The sequence below is a fragment of the Triturus cristatus genome, chromosome 7 (assembly GCF_964204655.1).
Source record: "Triturus cristatus chromosome 7, aTriCri1.1, whole genome shotgun sequence".
NCBI classification, from domain to species: domain Eukaryota; kingdom Metazoa; phylum Chordata; class Amphibia; order Caudata; family Salamandridae; genus Triturus; species Triturus cristatus.
The window spans coordinates 1,736,059,975-1,736,076,196 of record NC_140590.1 but is presented as its reverse complement, the minus strand read 5'-3'; the positions used below and the strand labels follow the sequence as shown (position 1 = coordinate 1,736,076,196).

General features: G+C 40.7%; 1 long non-coding RNA gene across 1 annotated transcript in view; it reads left to right on the top strand.

The window, feature by feature from the left end:
- Positions 1-16,222, top strand: part of LOC146812938 (uncharacterized) — a 156,030-nt gene that overhangs the window by 69,957 nt on the left and 69,851 nt on the right. The window contains exon 2 of the long non-coding RNA XR_014966938.1: positions 6,676-6,741. This is a non-coding gene — a long non-coding RNA (uncharacterized LOC146812938). The remainder of the gene's footprint in view (positions 1-6,675; positions 6,742-16,222) is intronic.

Sequence of the window (16,222 nt, the reverse complement as noted above, 5' to 3'; positions counted from 1 at the left end):
TAGCCAATATGTAATAGGGAAGATGACAAAACATTATTTAAGGTAAGGATACATCGTGTCACCACATATGGCGCATTTCAACTAGTGCCGATCACGGTCCCAATGCTATAGCGCTCCACTCCTGTCGGAGATGACACAGCAGCAAGGTGGTCATAAAGGTATAAGGATCAAGCAGTGACCCTACTATCTCCATATACGGAGATGTCACTCAGTCCTCGTAGTCCGAAATTGGTGGGAAATACACGCACAAAGAGATAATTATAGATAAAAAGGAATCGAAAGCAGCCGGGTCATAGAGGACCGCACCACCAGAGCTAGTCACTAGCAATATGCGATATTGCCCACCTCAAGAGATCTGCTGCTTGTAGATCACAAATATACTTTAAACAAATGGTTTGAATGAGAGGCGATATAAGAGCAAGTGTAATCAAATTGTATAGTAATATGTCAACAAAGAATATTTCACAATATAGTGTATTTCTTTCTGTTCTTTTTATTTTCTGTTGCATTTCATTTAAAGACAGCCAGCCAACGCGTTTCGCCCAAACATGGGCTTCTTCAGGGCTGTAATATCATACAATATAAAGATGTTTTAGAATAAACAAAGAGAAAAACAGTACATTTGAATAAAGAAACATTTTTTTTAATCACAACAAAGAAAAACAAGATAGAGAAGTAATAAGAACAAAAAATTAGTTAAACAAAAAATAATAGAAAGGTACCTACTGTGAGGGAAGTGCCAGAGATCTAGTGAACTGGTCATTAACACCCGTGAGAGAAAGGTAGTGCATAACGAACAGCACCAAGATTAATGAAAAAGTGAGCAGCACAGGCTAATAGGAGAAAAACAATGAGAGAAATGCCTTAAGACCTAAAACCTGTACGAGTCAAGAACCGGAAATAAAAATAAAGCTAGCAAAAGTGCTGGCTTACCAAGAACAATGTAAATGCACAGCGTATTTTCTGGCGTGTTAGTCAGATGAAAGCTGAGAACAAAATCTAAAAAAGAAATTATATGCCAAAAAGGTTATGTCAGAAATGCGCATACCTGCAGTCAAGAGTGAGAATTACAGTGTCTGAGCAAAGGTGGGGTGAGAGGGGCAGCGTTGAAATGGATTTATTCATTTCTCGCAGGCCGAGGCTTCCAAGTGAGGCAGGGTGACTATTACTCGGAGCGAATTGCTCTGGACCAGGGGGTGCCGCAGGGCTCGTCCCTGAGCCCAACACTTTTTAATCTCTACGTAGCCCCGATTGCCTCCTTGGTAGAGAGCTACGGCCTCCGAATGGTTTCCTATGCCGACGACACGCAGTTGGTGATCTCCCTGTCGCGCGCACCCGATCTTTCGGCGGACATCTTCAGAGCCTGTATGCAAGACCTAGCTGCCTGGATGTCCGCAAACTGCCTTAAGCTTAACGGAAATAAGACCGAGGTGCTTGTCGTAGGGGGAGACCGATCGGCGTGGACGTCGGCATGGTGGCCTCCATGCCTTGGCTCAACACCTATCCCATGCCTGAAAGCAAAGAACTTGGGCATTTGGTTCGACTCCGACCTGACCTTCGGCCCTCAGATCAACCGGGTGGTCGGATCATGCTTTGGGACCCTCAAAAGTCTCAGGAAGGCATTGAAGTTTTTACCTGTAAAGGCCCGTCAAACCCTTGTGCATGCACTAGTCACCTCAAAGATGGACTATGGCAACCTCCTCTATCTAGGGACTCCGAAGAAGAATCTGAGCCGTTTACAGGTCCTACAGAATGCCGCTGCTAGGCTAGTACTTAGACTACCCAGAAGAGCCGCATCCTCGGTGGCCCTTCGGTCCTTGCACTGGCTCCCGATCAGAAGTAGGGTTGATTTCAAAGCACTCTGCATGTGCCATCGGATCATCAACGGGAGGTCTCCTCTCCCTTTGAAAGGACTGCTGACACCTTATGAACCGTCCCGCTCCCTTAGATCTTCTGGCTCGGGACGCCTTGTTGTCCCCAAGGTGTCCAGAGCACGGATGGGCGGAAGATCCTTTAGGTACCTTGCAGCCGTCAGATGGAACACATTACCCTTAATATTGCGTCTCGAACCATCTGAACTAATCTTTAGAGCCAAGCTCAAAACTACACTATTCGAACAGTAAAGTATTCCACTTCTGTAGGTTCCAGTTAGCAGCCGCTCCTTAGCGCGGGGACACGCCGCTGTGCGTCACCAAGCGCTTTACAAAACTCCCTAAATAGAAATAGAAATAGAATTAATAAACCAAACAAAAGCAAGAGAAATCGACATACCTAATGATGTCGCTCAAGGTGGAGCAAAGGTCGGTAAATATGTACGCTGGCGATTCTGTCTATAAAAAGATAGTATGAATGAGTAAATAAGCCCCAAGTTTAACAAAAGAACATTAATAAATTTGATTGTAGCCATAGCCGCACATGATCAAACAGAGCCCATGAAATATACGCTACATCAAAGGCTAACGGTATTCTGACCAAAACACACAGGACAATATACTGACACACCATGTATATGCGTGTCGAAAGAACGCTGTAACTTAATGCGTTTCCTTCAGAAAAAGAGCAGCAGAAAATTGAGTCTATAACCAAACTATGTACGATAAAAGACAAAAATCTACTCGTACCAGATCATAATTCACAAAGCAACGACTAGCTTTGTAGTAGAGAATTAAAAATCAGTGCTAAATTATACAGCGCAAACCCTGTGTGACGATTAAGTCTCGGCACAAAATAATAGCCCCAGATCACCATAATAGCTCTGTTAGTAAACAGAACCAGAATGTTAAGCAGTCAAAACTATCGCAAGCGCGGGATAAAAAAACTTACTAGATGTCGGTATTAGCCGCATCAAAAAAGATTCGGATCTGTATCCGTGAATCAGCGTCCTGGGGCCAGCACGATAAGCAAAGCTCCTAAAGACATTTAAAAAGCCTCGGCCAATCAGACACGTGTTGCAAAAACTAGACCGTCCCACAGGAAGTGAGTTCATTTACTCACTTCCGGGTTCAAAAAAATGATATGGGAATAGAAAGAAGAATAACCACTAGAACGTAGACGGTGAGTTTAAAAAAACACACTTCCGTTATTCGATCCTGCGACAATAAAGATATAATGTACCAATCAAAGCAAGAAAAAGAACATGAAGGCTAAATGACCTAAACCTTAAAATGGTAAGGCTCCTTAAGTGTTTATTATAACCTTAAAAAACATAAAAATCAAGCGCTAAACCGCCTCAAACAAATGAGTTAATTAACTCATTTTCGGTGTTTTTGTAATGTGGCAGGTTAGAAAGAGTAACACCTCGACCAATACTGGCGAGTTTAGACAACTCCCTTCCAATATAGAACTTCGGCTATACATAACCATAATATAGCGATCAAAAAATTAACTCAGATGCGGCCGCTCGGTAAGGTGACCAAACACTAAATAAGATCCAGCAAGTATTGAAATAACTGGAATCAGGAAGCAAGATGACTGCAGGTTAATTGAACATCAGGAGCGGTATAATAGATACCCGACTCCAAAAGTATTTACTAGTTCTAATACCACAATTAAATTACAACAATAATAAGATCCAATTAGTTAAGATAAAAAGCACATGAAAGTCATGAGAATCAGAACAGAAAACTGATTGTAGCTCTCAAAAATACGAAAGCACTATTTAATGAAATATATATATATATTTTAATTATTTAACCAGCTAAACCAATAGAGTACAAATATGTGGATAATAACCAAAATGGTAAGTGCAAGAGTTATATTTAGAAGAGAGACAGGATAGAACAAACGAAGAGTCTCCGTTAGGTGTGTCATAAGTAATGATTTACCAGACATAAGTCAATGCTCAGAACTAAATAGAACTAAGGCCCACTATGTAAAATTGACTTTAGAAGTGAAAGCAAAAGAATCATTCTATATCAGGAACAACAATCAGAAACCGCGATCAATATCAGAAACAGCAATCAAATAAACATTTCATTCCACATAATTGGCAGATAGAATACAATGCCATTCAAGTAATGACCTAAGCTAAAACCGAAAACAAGTTGAATATACAGAGTCACAGAGCATGAGTGAGACAATACACAATGCTGCTAGAACAATAGGCAGTTGTTAACAAAGGTCCACAGGTAGGTACAGGAGACACTGTGCACAAATGAAAAGACACACAGAGATGTACAGTATGCACAATGAAAGGCAAACAAGAGTGCTATGGCCTAGTTTATCGACTATTTAGACCAATTTGGCAAAGAATTAATGTCCAAAAAACAAAAAAACGCACATTTCTTGTTAACTGCCTGTTCATAAGCAGATGACAAAACAGACAAGGTCATGTGTTGGTAATCACAACCTCTGATCTTATAATACAAATCTAATAGAAGCAGTAAGTTCCGATAACTACATAACCATACTGTTTATAGAAAATAGTGTAATTCCCTGTCTGAATTGAGGCCCTGAATTGCAGAGCGTAGTGTACAAATCCATCTAGCCTCCAATTGTCTCAACATTAGTGCCCTGTCACCACCCCTAATGTTGCCGGTGATGGTGTCTATGCCATGAAACTTAAAACGGGCCCGGTCAATGCCCACCCTGCATTCATGTGAGACAAGAGCATATGAACTATCCCCATTCAGGGCAGCTCTTCGATGTTTCTAAATTCGAGCCTTCAATTGTCTAGTTGTACTGCCTACGTAGATTTTGTTGCAACCACATATAATAACATAGACAACAAAAGTAGTTAGACAATTGATAAATTGCGCAATCTTATGTTTAACTCTAGTATTGTAACTGAATGTCATTGTTCTGTTACATCCCAGATGGAAAATGTTGCAGGAACTACATGTGTAGAACCCAATGGGTTTACTCAGCCATGTTTCATGGTTTGGTTTGGTTTGTAGGGTATAACTTGGACATAGAACATCTCTGATCGTTTTGCTTCTCCTGAATGTCATGGAAGGTCTTTCCGTAATCATGCTACCAATTCCTGGCACCCCTTTCAGTAACGCCCAATGTTTGGCCAGGGACTTAAAAACCTTATGGTTTAATGTTGAGTAGGTGGTAATATACGAGAGTCTCTGAGAACCCTGGTCACGTTTCTTTTTGTTACAATTTAGTGTGTCCTCTCTCTTAGTGGTCTGGACCTTCCTGACTGCTGTGTCGAGTAAGTGTGCATGATAGCCTCTACTTTTAAGTCTATCTGTGGCCATTCTGGAATGTTCTGCAAAATTGCCCTCCTCACTACAGTTTCTGCGAATATGCATAAGTTCCCCATAGGGGATTGCTTTCTTAGTGGAGGGATGGTGTGAACTAGTGAAATGTAGAATACTATTGACAGCTGTTTCTTTTCTATGTAATGTACTGTGGATGGTCCCCCCTTCAACATACAATTCCAAATCTAGAATGTGGATTTTCGTTTGGGACATTTCAAGGGTAAAGGAACCATTCAGTGCATTGTCATTAAGAAAATTGTGGTACGCCTTGAGTTCTAGACCAGTTCCAGTCCAAATGATAATGATGTCGTCAATGTAGCGGCCCCAGAATTGGATATGTTTAGTCCAATCTGAGGCTGCCACTGACCATGCATGGGTGCGCTCCACCCACCCCATAAAGAGGTTGGCGTATGAAGGTGCAAATTTTGAACCTATGGCTGTCCCCATCTCTTGTTTATACCATGTGGTGTTAAACATGAAGAAACTGTTATCAAGAATCAGGTCTATCATCTGTAATAACATCAAATTGTGATTGAATAGACTGGCGTGTCTGGTAGAAAGATAAAAATCTACTGCTTTTTCCCAAAGTTCCCGTTTGATACACGTGTATAAGGATTCTACATCCAACGTGGCAAACCTCATGTTATCATCCCATTCCAGATCTGAGAATTTATTGAGTAAATCAGAGCTGTCCCTGATATATGAAGGCAAATTCATTACTAGTGGCTGCAGGAAGGTATCAACAAACTTGGCAAGTGCCTCTGTCACTGACCCAATGCCCGAGATAATAGGGCGTCCTGGTGGGAATGGCAATTTTTTGTGCACCTTTGGGAGCAAATAGATACAAGGGTATCTGGGATTACTAATAGCCAGAAATCTATACTCTGTATCTGATAAGAGACCCAGCTCTTTCCAATGTGTAAGTTGTAAGTTGATTTTGATTGTGGCAGCAGTACAGGGATTGTTGGTGAGCTTAGTATAATGTGAGGTATTGTTAAGTTGTCTTTCTACCTCCTTCTCATAGTCGGTCCTGTTCATAACGACAACATTTCCTCCTTTATCAGCCTCTCGTATTATGATGTCACCATTCTTACGTAGATTCTGCAAAGCTGCTCTCTCCAATGATGATAAGTTATCTAGCGTATGTTTTCTTGGTTTGCTGATGTGCTTATCCTCTAGGTAGTACAATTCTTTGGTAACCAACTCATGAAATAAATCCAAAGTATTGAGATGTGCACCCTGAGGCATGAACCTACTATTGTTATGAAGACCACTGTCACAGGTGTAATCTTGGGTGATATTCATACTCTCTAATACATTTACCTACCTTTGCTTCACCTTGAGCGACATCATTAGGCATTAGGTATGTCGATTTCTCTTGCTTTTGTTTGGTTTATTGATTCTCACTCTTGACTGCAGGTATGCGCATTTCTGACATAACCTTTTTGGCATATAATTTCTTTTTTAGATTTTGATCTCGGCTTTCATCTGACTAACACGCCAGAAAATACGCTGTGCATTTACATTGTTCTTGGTAAGTCAGCACTTTTGCTAGCTTTATTTTTATTTCGGGTTCTTGACTCGTACAGGTTTTGGGTCTTAAGGCGTTTCTCTCATTGTTTTTCTCCTATTATCCTGTGCTGCTCACTTTTTCATTAATCTTGGTGCTGTTCTTTATGCACTACCTTTCTCTCACGGGTGTTAATGACCAGTTCACTAGATCTCTGGTACCTTTCTATTATTTTTTGTATAACTAATTTTTTGTTCTTATTACTTCTCTATCTTGTTTTTCTGTGTTGTGATTAAAAAAAAAATTCTTCATTGAAATGTACTGTTTTTCTCTTTGTTTATTCTAAAACATCTTTATATTGTATGATATTACAGCCCTGAAGAAGCCCATGTTTGGGCGAAACACGTTGGCTGTGTTTAAATGAAATGCAACAGAAAATAAAAAGAACAGAAAGAAATACACTAATTTGTGAAATATTCTTTGTTGACATATTACTATACAATTTGATTACACTTGCTCTTATATTGCCTCTTATTCAAACCATTTGTTTTAAGATAATTATAGATCACGGTAAAAATGAAATGATAGAAGAGGGTTACTCTAATGCCATAAGGTCTCGATCTAATGACTACATAGCGACCCTAATACACATAAGAGTCCCCATGCATATGAGAATCAGAAGCCCCTAGACTATATATGCCTAGGCGGCAAACACGAATAATTAAACACTAGTTAACGGAAAATGGACTCATTATGCAATTATGCTGGATACATAACATTGCCTCAGGGGATAGAGTTGAGAATAGAGGAATCCTGTTATAGGGAGATAGGAATGAGTGTGAACGAACCTCCCGAACCCACTGAGAATGCGTCAGGCTTTCTTACTGGAATCCCAGCCAAGGATTATGTCTCTCCACTTTTAAAGGTCACCAGCCGCCACTGCAGTATATTTGTACATGGTTCACAAAGTCTACACCAATCAAACTAAAGTAAAGAGAAGCATTTGCAGATAAATCCATTGGACAAGACTCCCATAATTTACAACATAGAACTGCTCCCGTCATCCCCTGCGAATGCAACAGAAGTGGTATATGGTCTGAGGGTCTCTCTGGGAGATTTGGTGCGACCTTGAGTTAATATACTTTTACTCAGAACAAAACTACTGGTTGCGTAGTCTTTTCAAACTCTTCGAATTTAAATATTTAATCACAAACACATTCACCCCCCTAAATAACCAGTCTATATTAAATCTCCGTAGCAAGACCCTAGATGTAATGCATGAAATGCACCTTAAAAACACAATGCAAAGAACTACTACAGTTTACCAGCCGTGAAAACACAAACAAAAACATTGTGCATTGGAATGGAAGGCTGTTTCATGGTTATATTCGTATTTTAAAAACCAATGCGAATTAATACATAAAATCATTTTTTCTTTCTTTTATTTGTTTCTGTCCTCTTTCTTCACTTCACGATTAAATTGACGCATAGGTTGTGTTTCTTTTCAATATCCAATTGCACTTTTTTTTTTGCTAATAATGCAACCAAAGCTGCATTTGAATTTCAAATAGATAAAATCAAAACAAAGAAATCTACAGTTTAAAAAAATACAAAATTTACAAACCCAAATAAAACAAGAAAATGCTAAAACGAACCACTTTCGTTTATTAAGATGAGGACGTTACAGGGGAAATTCCACTAACAAAACGCGTTCAATCAATGTAATGGTTTGTTTTGTGAAGGCGAAACGTCTGGCTGAGTTATTAATCTAATCTAAACAATGTATCGTGAAGAAAAGACCGGGTTTTTAGAACTAGATATATATCCCAATGAAAAAGCGCGTATCACACTTTACGAACTTTAAATTTCAATATCCCATCAAATAAACGACCAACTTGTACAAGGCGCTATTAACCGACGGGGTTTCTGGGCGCTGGTAAACAAAGACACCGGACAGAGACGTGCTCTCGTCCAAGGCTCCGGTTGCCTGTGTATTTATAACCTAAACATTTTATGATGTGAGAAATGTGTAAAGCTCTATTAAAAGGCATGTTTTTGGCCTGTTGTGTAAACACAACCTTTAGACACACAAAAATAATCCTAATATAAAATAGATGAATCCAGTGTCTGCCTTTGTCTGTTGTTTTCTGTATTTCCCACATTGTCCGCTCCTCGTTTCATGGATCAGATCCTCTCCTTCTCTGAAACTAGTCCCCTGCAATTTAATCATTTCTAATCTCCTCGGGGCTGTCTGTTAAGATTGGCATGAACTCACACACCCTTCACTAATGACCACACCTTAATGCTCTTGCTTTAATCCACCACATCATTAATTCATCCATTCACTCATCCGCCTGTCGGTCTTCCTCCAGTCGAGCATCCTTCCATCCCCGCACCCTCCCGAATCGATGTTCTTTGTTACTGAATATTTAAATTCACTTTATCTCAGAATCGAAAATTAAGACCTCTGGGCCCGTGTGTATCTCCGATGCTTGTGTTACCAGAGCGAAGAAACATGTTATTATAGCGCTTTACGATGGTGGTGTCCGTATATTACTGAATATTTACATTATAATTTCACCCCAGAACTGGCGCGCTGGACCCCAGCTCTGTATTTATATTTAACGCCTGTGTGCACAAGAAGCCAGAAATATGAATGTTTTTCATAGCGCCTTGTGTACGTGTGTATGCTTATATTACTGTATATGTGTCTGAGGGCTGTGTTTTTGTAGCGCCGCGTGGGGTTTAGAGCGCTTCTATTATTACATATTTAAGTTATAATTAATTTCAGAACCGAAGTGCTGGGGCCCCTCCCGGTGTATATGTTTGAACCTGATATATACAAGAGTCCAAACAACATGTTTGTAATAGCGCCTTAAGGAGGCTGATGTGCTTAGATTATTTAATATTTTATTGTAGTTTAATATCAGAACTAGTGGGTTGGTCCACAGCTCTGTGTGTATGTCTCTGTGCGCCTCGAGTTATCAAGAGGCCCAAAACGTGTATTTTTCTAGCGCCTTTTGGAGGTCGGTGTCCTTACATTATTGAATATTTAAATTATAATTACTTCCAATAACATAAAGGTTAGATCCCGGTCTTTTGTGATTGCGTTCTAGGCGTCTGTTTACGTGTTTTTCCTAGTACTGTACGGCGATTGGTGTGGTTATGTTACTGAAAATATATACATTATAATGTCATAGAAGAACTGCAGCGTGGGACCCAAGCTCCGTATGTGTGTCCGAGGACTGCGTTTACAAGGCACAAAAACTGCTGGTCGAGGCTGGCCTGCTCCTGCCATTGAATATTTAAATTGTAATTATATTCCAGTCCCGGAGCGCTAGACCCGTCCCCCGTGTGTATGTCCGAATTTTGTGTTTACAAAAGCCCTGAATATTTTTTTTTATAGCGCCTTACAGACGTCGCTGTGTTTATGTTCTTGAATGTTTAAATTGTCGTTGAACCCCCAGAACCGGAGCGTGTATGTCCGCCCAAGGCTTGTGTTTAAAAGAGCCCTGAATATTTTTTATAGCGCATTACAGACACTACTGTGCTTATATTATTGGATATTTAATTTGTAGTTGATCCCCAGAACCGGAGCGTAGGGCCCACCAGCCCCGTATATATGGCCTGCGACTCTTACCTATATAAGTGCGTAGGAAACGTTTTCTCACAGCGCCCTTAGGAGGTTGGTTTTCAGATGTTATTCAATATATAACATGTCATTTCAAACCAGAACTGCAGCTTCGGACCTCTGCCCCGTGTGTATGGCCCAGCCTTGTTTTTAAAAGGGGCCAAAAGCATTTTTAATAGCGCCTAGTGGAGGTCGGTTTACTTATATTGTGAAATAAATCCCCTTCCGACGCGTTAGACCCCAGCCCTTGTGTCTCTGTTCGAGGCTGTGTACATAAGAGCCGAAACATAGTGGTAATAGCGCCTATGGAGGTTGGTGTACGTATATATTATAAAATATTTTAAATATAGTTACATCTCAGATGCCAACGTTGCTTGAGAACCACGCGTGGTTCTGTTCAACGCCTTTGTATACTGGTGCCTAGAAAACCTGTCGTTAAATAGCGCCTCGTAGACGCTGGTCAGTTTATTTGATCGAATATTGAAATGATCATTTTATAGAGTGTGCTGTGCGGCTTTCATTGGGATGTCGCTCTATAAATAATCGGTCGTTTCTATAAATTGTTTAATTTAATAACGAAGAGGGCTTTTCGCCATCACAAAACGCAACAATTTTAATGTGTTTTGTTAGTGGAATTTCTCCTACAACGTCCGCTTCTGAGTAAACGGGAGAAGTTCATTGCACCATTTTTATGTTTTAATTTGTTCGTAAACTGTGTATCTTTTTCAGCTGTAGATTTCTTTGTTTTGGTTTTGTTATGTAATAATTTACATTGGTCTCTAAAATTACGAATATAATCAAGAAACACCCTTGCATTACAATGTGCAATGCACCTTAAAAACTCAATGCAAAGAACTACTGCAGTTTACCAGCCGTGAAAACACAAACAAAAACATTGTGCATTGGAATGGAAGGCTGTTTCATGGTTATATTCGTATTTTAAAAACCAATGCGAATTAATACATAAAATCATTTTTTCTTTCTTTTATTTGTTTCTGTCCTCTTTCTTCACTTCACGATTAAATTGACCCATAGGTTGTGTTTCTTTTCAATATCCAATTGCACTTTTTTTTTTGCTAATAATGCAACCAAAGCTGCATTTGAATTTCAAATAGATAAAATCAAAACAAAGAAATCTACAGTTTAAAAAAATACAAAATTTACAAACCCAAATAAAACAAGAAAATGCTAAAACGAACCACTTTCGTTTATTAAGATGAGGACGTTACAGGGGAAATTCCACTAACAAAACGCGTTCAATCAATGTAATGGTTTGTTTTGTGAAGGCGAAACGTCTGGCTGAGTTATTAATCTAATCTAAACAATGTATCGTGAAGAAAAGACCGGGTTTTTAGAACTAGATATATATCCCAATGAAAAAGCGCGTATCACACTTTACGAACTTTAAATTTCAATATCCCATCAAATAAACGACCAACTTGTACAAGGCGCTATTAACCGACGGGGTTTCTGGGCGCTGGTAAACAAAGACACCGGACAGAGACGTGCTCTCGTCCAAGGCTCCGGTTGCCTGTGTATTTATAACCTAAACATTTTATGATGTGAGAAATGTGTAAAGCTCTATTAAAAGGCATGTTTTTGGCCTGTTGTGTAAACACAACCTTTAGACACACAAAAATAATCCTAATATAAAATAGATGAATCCAGTGTCTGCCTTTGTCTGTTGTTTTCTGTATTTCCCACATTGTCCGCTCCTCGTTTCATGGATCAGATCCTCTCCTTCTCTGAAACTAGTCCCCTGCAATTTAATCATTTCTAATCTCCTCGGGGCTGTCTGTTAAGATTGGCATGAACTCACACACCCTTCACTAATGACCACACCTTAATGCTCTTGCTTTAATCCACCACATCATTCATTCATCCATTCACTCATCCGCCTGTCGGTCTTCCTCCAGTCGAGCATCCTTCCATCCCCGCACCCTCCCGAATCGATGTTCTTTGTTACTGAATATTTAAATTCACTTTATCTCAGAATCGAAAATTAAGACCTCTGGGCCCGTGTGTATCTCCGATGCTTGTGTTACCAGAGCGAAGAAACATGTTATTATAGCGCTTTACGATGGTGGTGTCCGTATATTACTGAATATTTACATTATAATTTCACCCCAGAACTGGCGCGCTGGACCCCAGCTCTGTATTTATATTTAACGCCTGTGTGCACAAGAAGCCAGAAATATGAATGTTTTTCATAGCGCCTTGTGTACGTGTGTATGCTTATATTACTGTATATGTGTCTGAGGGCTGTGTTTTTGTAGCGCCGCGTGGGGTTTAGAGCGCTTCTATTATTACATATTTAAGTTATAATTAATTTCAGAACCGAAGTGCTGGGGCCCCTCCCGGTGTATATGTTTGAACCTGATATATACAAGAGTCCAAACAACATGTTTGTAATAGCGCCTTAAGGAGGCTGATGTGCTTAGATTATTTAATATTTTATTGTAGTTTAATATCAGAACTAGTGGGTTGGTCCACAGCTCTGTGTGTATGTCTCTGTGCGCCTCGAGTTATCAAGAGGCCCAAAACGTGTATTTTTCTAGCGCCTTTTGGAGGTCGGTGTCCTTACATTATTGAATATTTAAATTATAATTACTTCCAATAACATAAAGGTTAGATCCCGGTCTTTTGTGATTGCGTTCTAGGCGTCTGTTTACGTGTTTTTCCTAGTACTGTACGGCGATTGGTGTGGTTATGTTACTGAAAATATATACATTATAATGTCATAGAAGAACTGCAGCGTGGGACCCAAGCTCCGTATGTGTGTCCGAGGACTGCGTTTACAAGGCACAAAAACTGCTGGTCGAGGCTGGCCTGCTCCTGCCATTGAATATTTAAATTGTAATTATATTCCAGTCCCGGAGCGCTAGACCCGTCCCCCGTGTGTATGTCCGAATTTTGTGTTTACAAAAGCCCTGAATATTTTTTTTTATAGCGCCTTACAGACGTCGCTGTGTTTATGTTCTTGAATGTTTAAATTGTCGTTGAACCCCCAGAACCGGAGCGTGTATGTCCGCCCAAGGCTTGTGTTTAAAAGAGCCCTGAATATTTTTTATAGCGCATTACAGACACTACTGTGCTTATATTATTGGATATTTAATTTGTAGTTGATCCCCAGAACCGGAGCGTAGGGCCCACCAGCCCCGTATATATGGCCTGCGACTCTTACCTATATAAGTGCGTAGGAAACGTTTTCTCACAGCGCCCTTAGGAGGTTGGTTTTCAGATGTTATTCAATATATAACATGTCATTTCAAACCAGAACTGCAGCTTCGGACCTCTGCCCCGTGTGTATGGCCCAGCCTTGTTTTTAAAAGGGGCCAAAAGCATTTTTAATAGCGCCTAGTGGAGGTCGGTTTACTTATATTGTGAAATAAATCCCCTTCCGACGCGTTAGACCCCAGCCCTTGTGTCTCTGTTCGAGGCTGTGTACATAAGAGCCGAAACATAGTGGTAATAGCGCCTATGGAGGTTGGTGTACGTATATATTATAAAATATTTTAAATATAGTTACATCTCAGATGCCAACGTTGCTTGAGAACCACGCGTGGTTCTGTTCAACGCCTTTGTATACTGGTGCCTAGAAAACCTGTCGTTAAATAGCGCCTCGTAGACGCTGGTCAGTTTATTTGATCGAATATTGAAATGATCATTTTATAGAGTGTGCTGTGCGGCTTTCATTGGGATGTCGCTCTATAAATAATCGGTCGTTTCTATAAATTGTTTAATTTAATAACGAAGAGGGCTTTTCGCCATCACAAAACGCAACAATTTTAATGTGTTTTGTTAGTGGAATTTCTCCTACAACGTCCGCTTCTGAGTAAACGGGAGAAGTTCATTGCACCATTTTTATGTTTTAATTTGTTCGTAAACTGTGTATCTTTTTCAGCTGTAGATTTCTTTGTTTTGGTTTTGTTATGTAATAATTTACATTGGTCTCTAAAATTACGAATATAATCAAGAAACACCCTTGCATTACAATGTGCAATATTTCGCTTCTTTATTTGTGGTGTTTGCCTCGGTGCAGGAGAGGTGTGGGTAGGAGGGGCGGATTAGTAGTGAAGAGGGGGGGGGGGGCGTGTACAGTCGCTTCTCTGACCCGTGGGAGAGAGGCCGCCCCGAGGTCAGTAACACAAGGTCTAGATTCGGGGACACTAAAAGTGGGAAGATATTAAAGGGTTAAGGGTTAAAGCGCAGTGTTGCAAAGGCTTGTTTCTGATGTTAAGAATAAACCGAAGCCTTTCTACTTCCTTTTCATGTGAGAATTCGCTCTGTAATTGGATACTCGGCCCTGGACTGTCCTCCGATAGGGTCCTGTATGGCGGAATGCATGTATGAATGTGAAACCGATGTTGGTCGTAGCGCTTTGTGACATGACGGCCAGAGCCGTCTTCATGACCCGGGTCTTTCCTGGGTGCTAGACCGACCCTGGGGGCAGGAGTCGCAGGATTACACCTCACATGTACACAATGCAACAAAGGCATTACTGGTGAATAACGCCCGCAGGCCCAGGGCAGCCTCGCCTCACCCAGTGCTTCGAGTGCGCCTCCTGCGTCGGGCGAGGGGACTCCCATAGCGGCCAAGGTTTCAGATTGCTGATGCGTGACATTTGCATAATTTCATTGTAATTGCGATTGACATTCAGCGACTGAGTGACACTTTCTCGCGAGCAAAATCAAGCACCGAAGACGAGGGAAACCTACAATTATCAGAAATGACACCCATTTGAGCAACGAGAATCTCTAAGAAGATCTAACAAGCATTGAAAATGCAATAGGCCTCGCCTTTTATTAAGTTCAAGCCATTTGCTTTGCTAATGGTATTATATAGCAAAGCAAATGGCTTTAACTTAATAAAAGGCGAGGCCTATTGCATTTTCAATGCTTGTTTCTGCTGGTGTTATGAACCAGTACCAGATCACGAAAGCACCACATTTGAACATAATCGTGGTATAAAAGGGTCAACATTGGGTCATTTTCTTCTCAGTTCAGAATGCCAAAGATTACCCCTCCTTGAACATTCCCAAAGACAAGAAGGATGTTGGCTGGGTGTCAGAAGTACTCCTTGGACAACGGATTCAATTGTATATTGCCGCATACACTATTTGCTCAGCGGAATGTTGGTGGAGGACAAACAGGTGACGCCATAAGACTTTAGATGGACCAGTAAAGGGGCACTTCAAGCCTTGCTTTTTTTGAGAAGGTGTTTGCCATGGCTTATGGTGGTGCTGTATATTTAGTTCTGTGGAAAGCACATACGAATGCTTAGCCATTACATTTAATAATACAAGTGCGTCCAGGCCATTCTATGAATTGTCCAAATTGTTAAACTTGAAGGAGTGCCACGATTACTAGTTGTGTTGGTCAGGAATACGGCAGCACTGGCAGGGATAATGGGTAGTGCCTCCTGAGAAATGCCTTAGGCTCTGGCACTTCATTTTTTAATACAAATTAAGCAGTGCCTCCAAGCCGACCGGAGGGCTAAGGTACTCACGGTATAACGGCGTCCATCTCCTACGTGTGATCTGGAATCTTGTCTGTTTCTTTTTGGTCGCATGATTTGCTGACAGTGTTGAGTACACTTTGGCAGCACCGGCCATCACTCACTCATGACCACGGGTGGAGTGGCACAGTGCGGAGAGGAAACCATTACTCGACGACCCCTCTTCCGTTCTGCAAGCCCGTCCTTGTTCCAGCTGCTCTGTACCAGTGCGCGCGCTCTACTGGGAATCCAGCCCCTACCCACATTGCTGACTATGGAGTACGTTTGGCAATGTATTTAGTGCTAGAAATAGATGGCAGACAGACGATTTTGCTTTTTGCTGTGAATTAAAATATTTCCGCTCCTGCTTGAATGAGA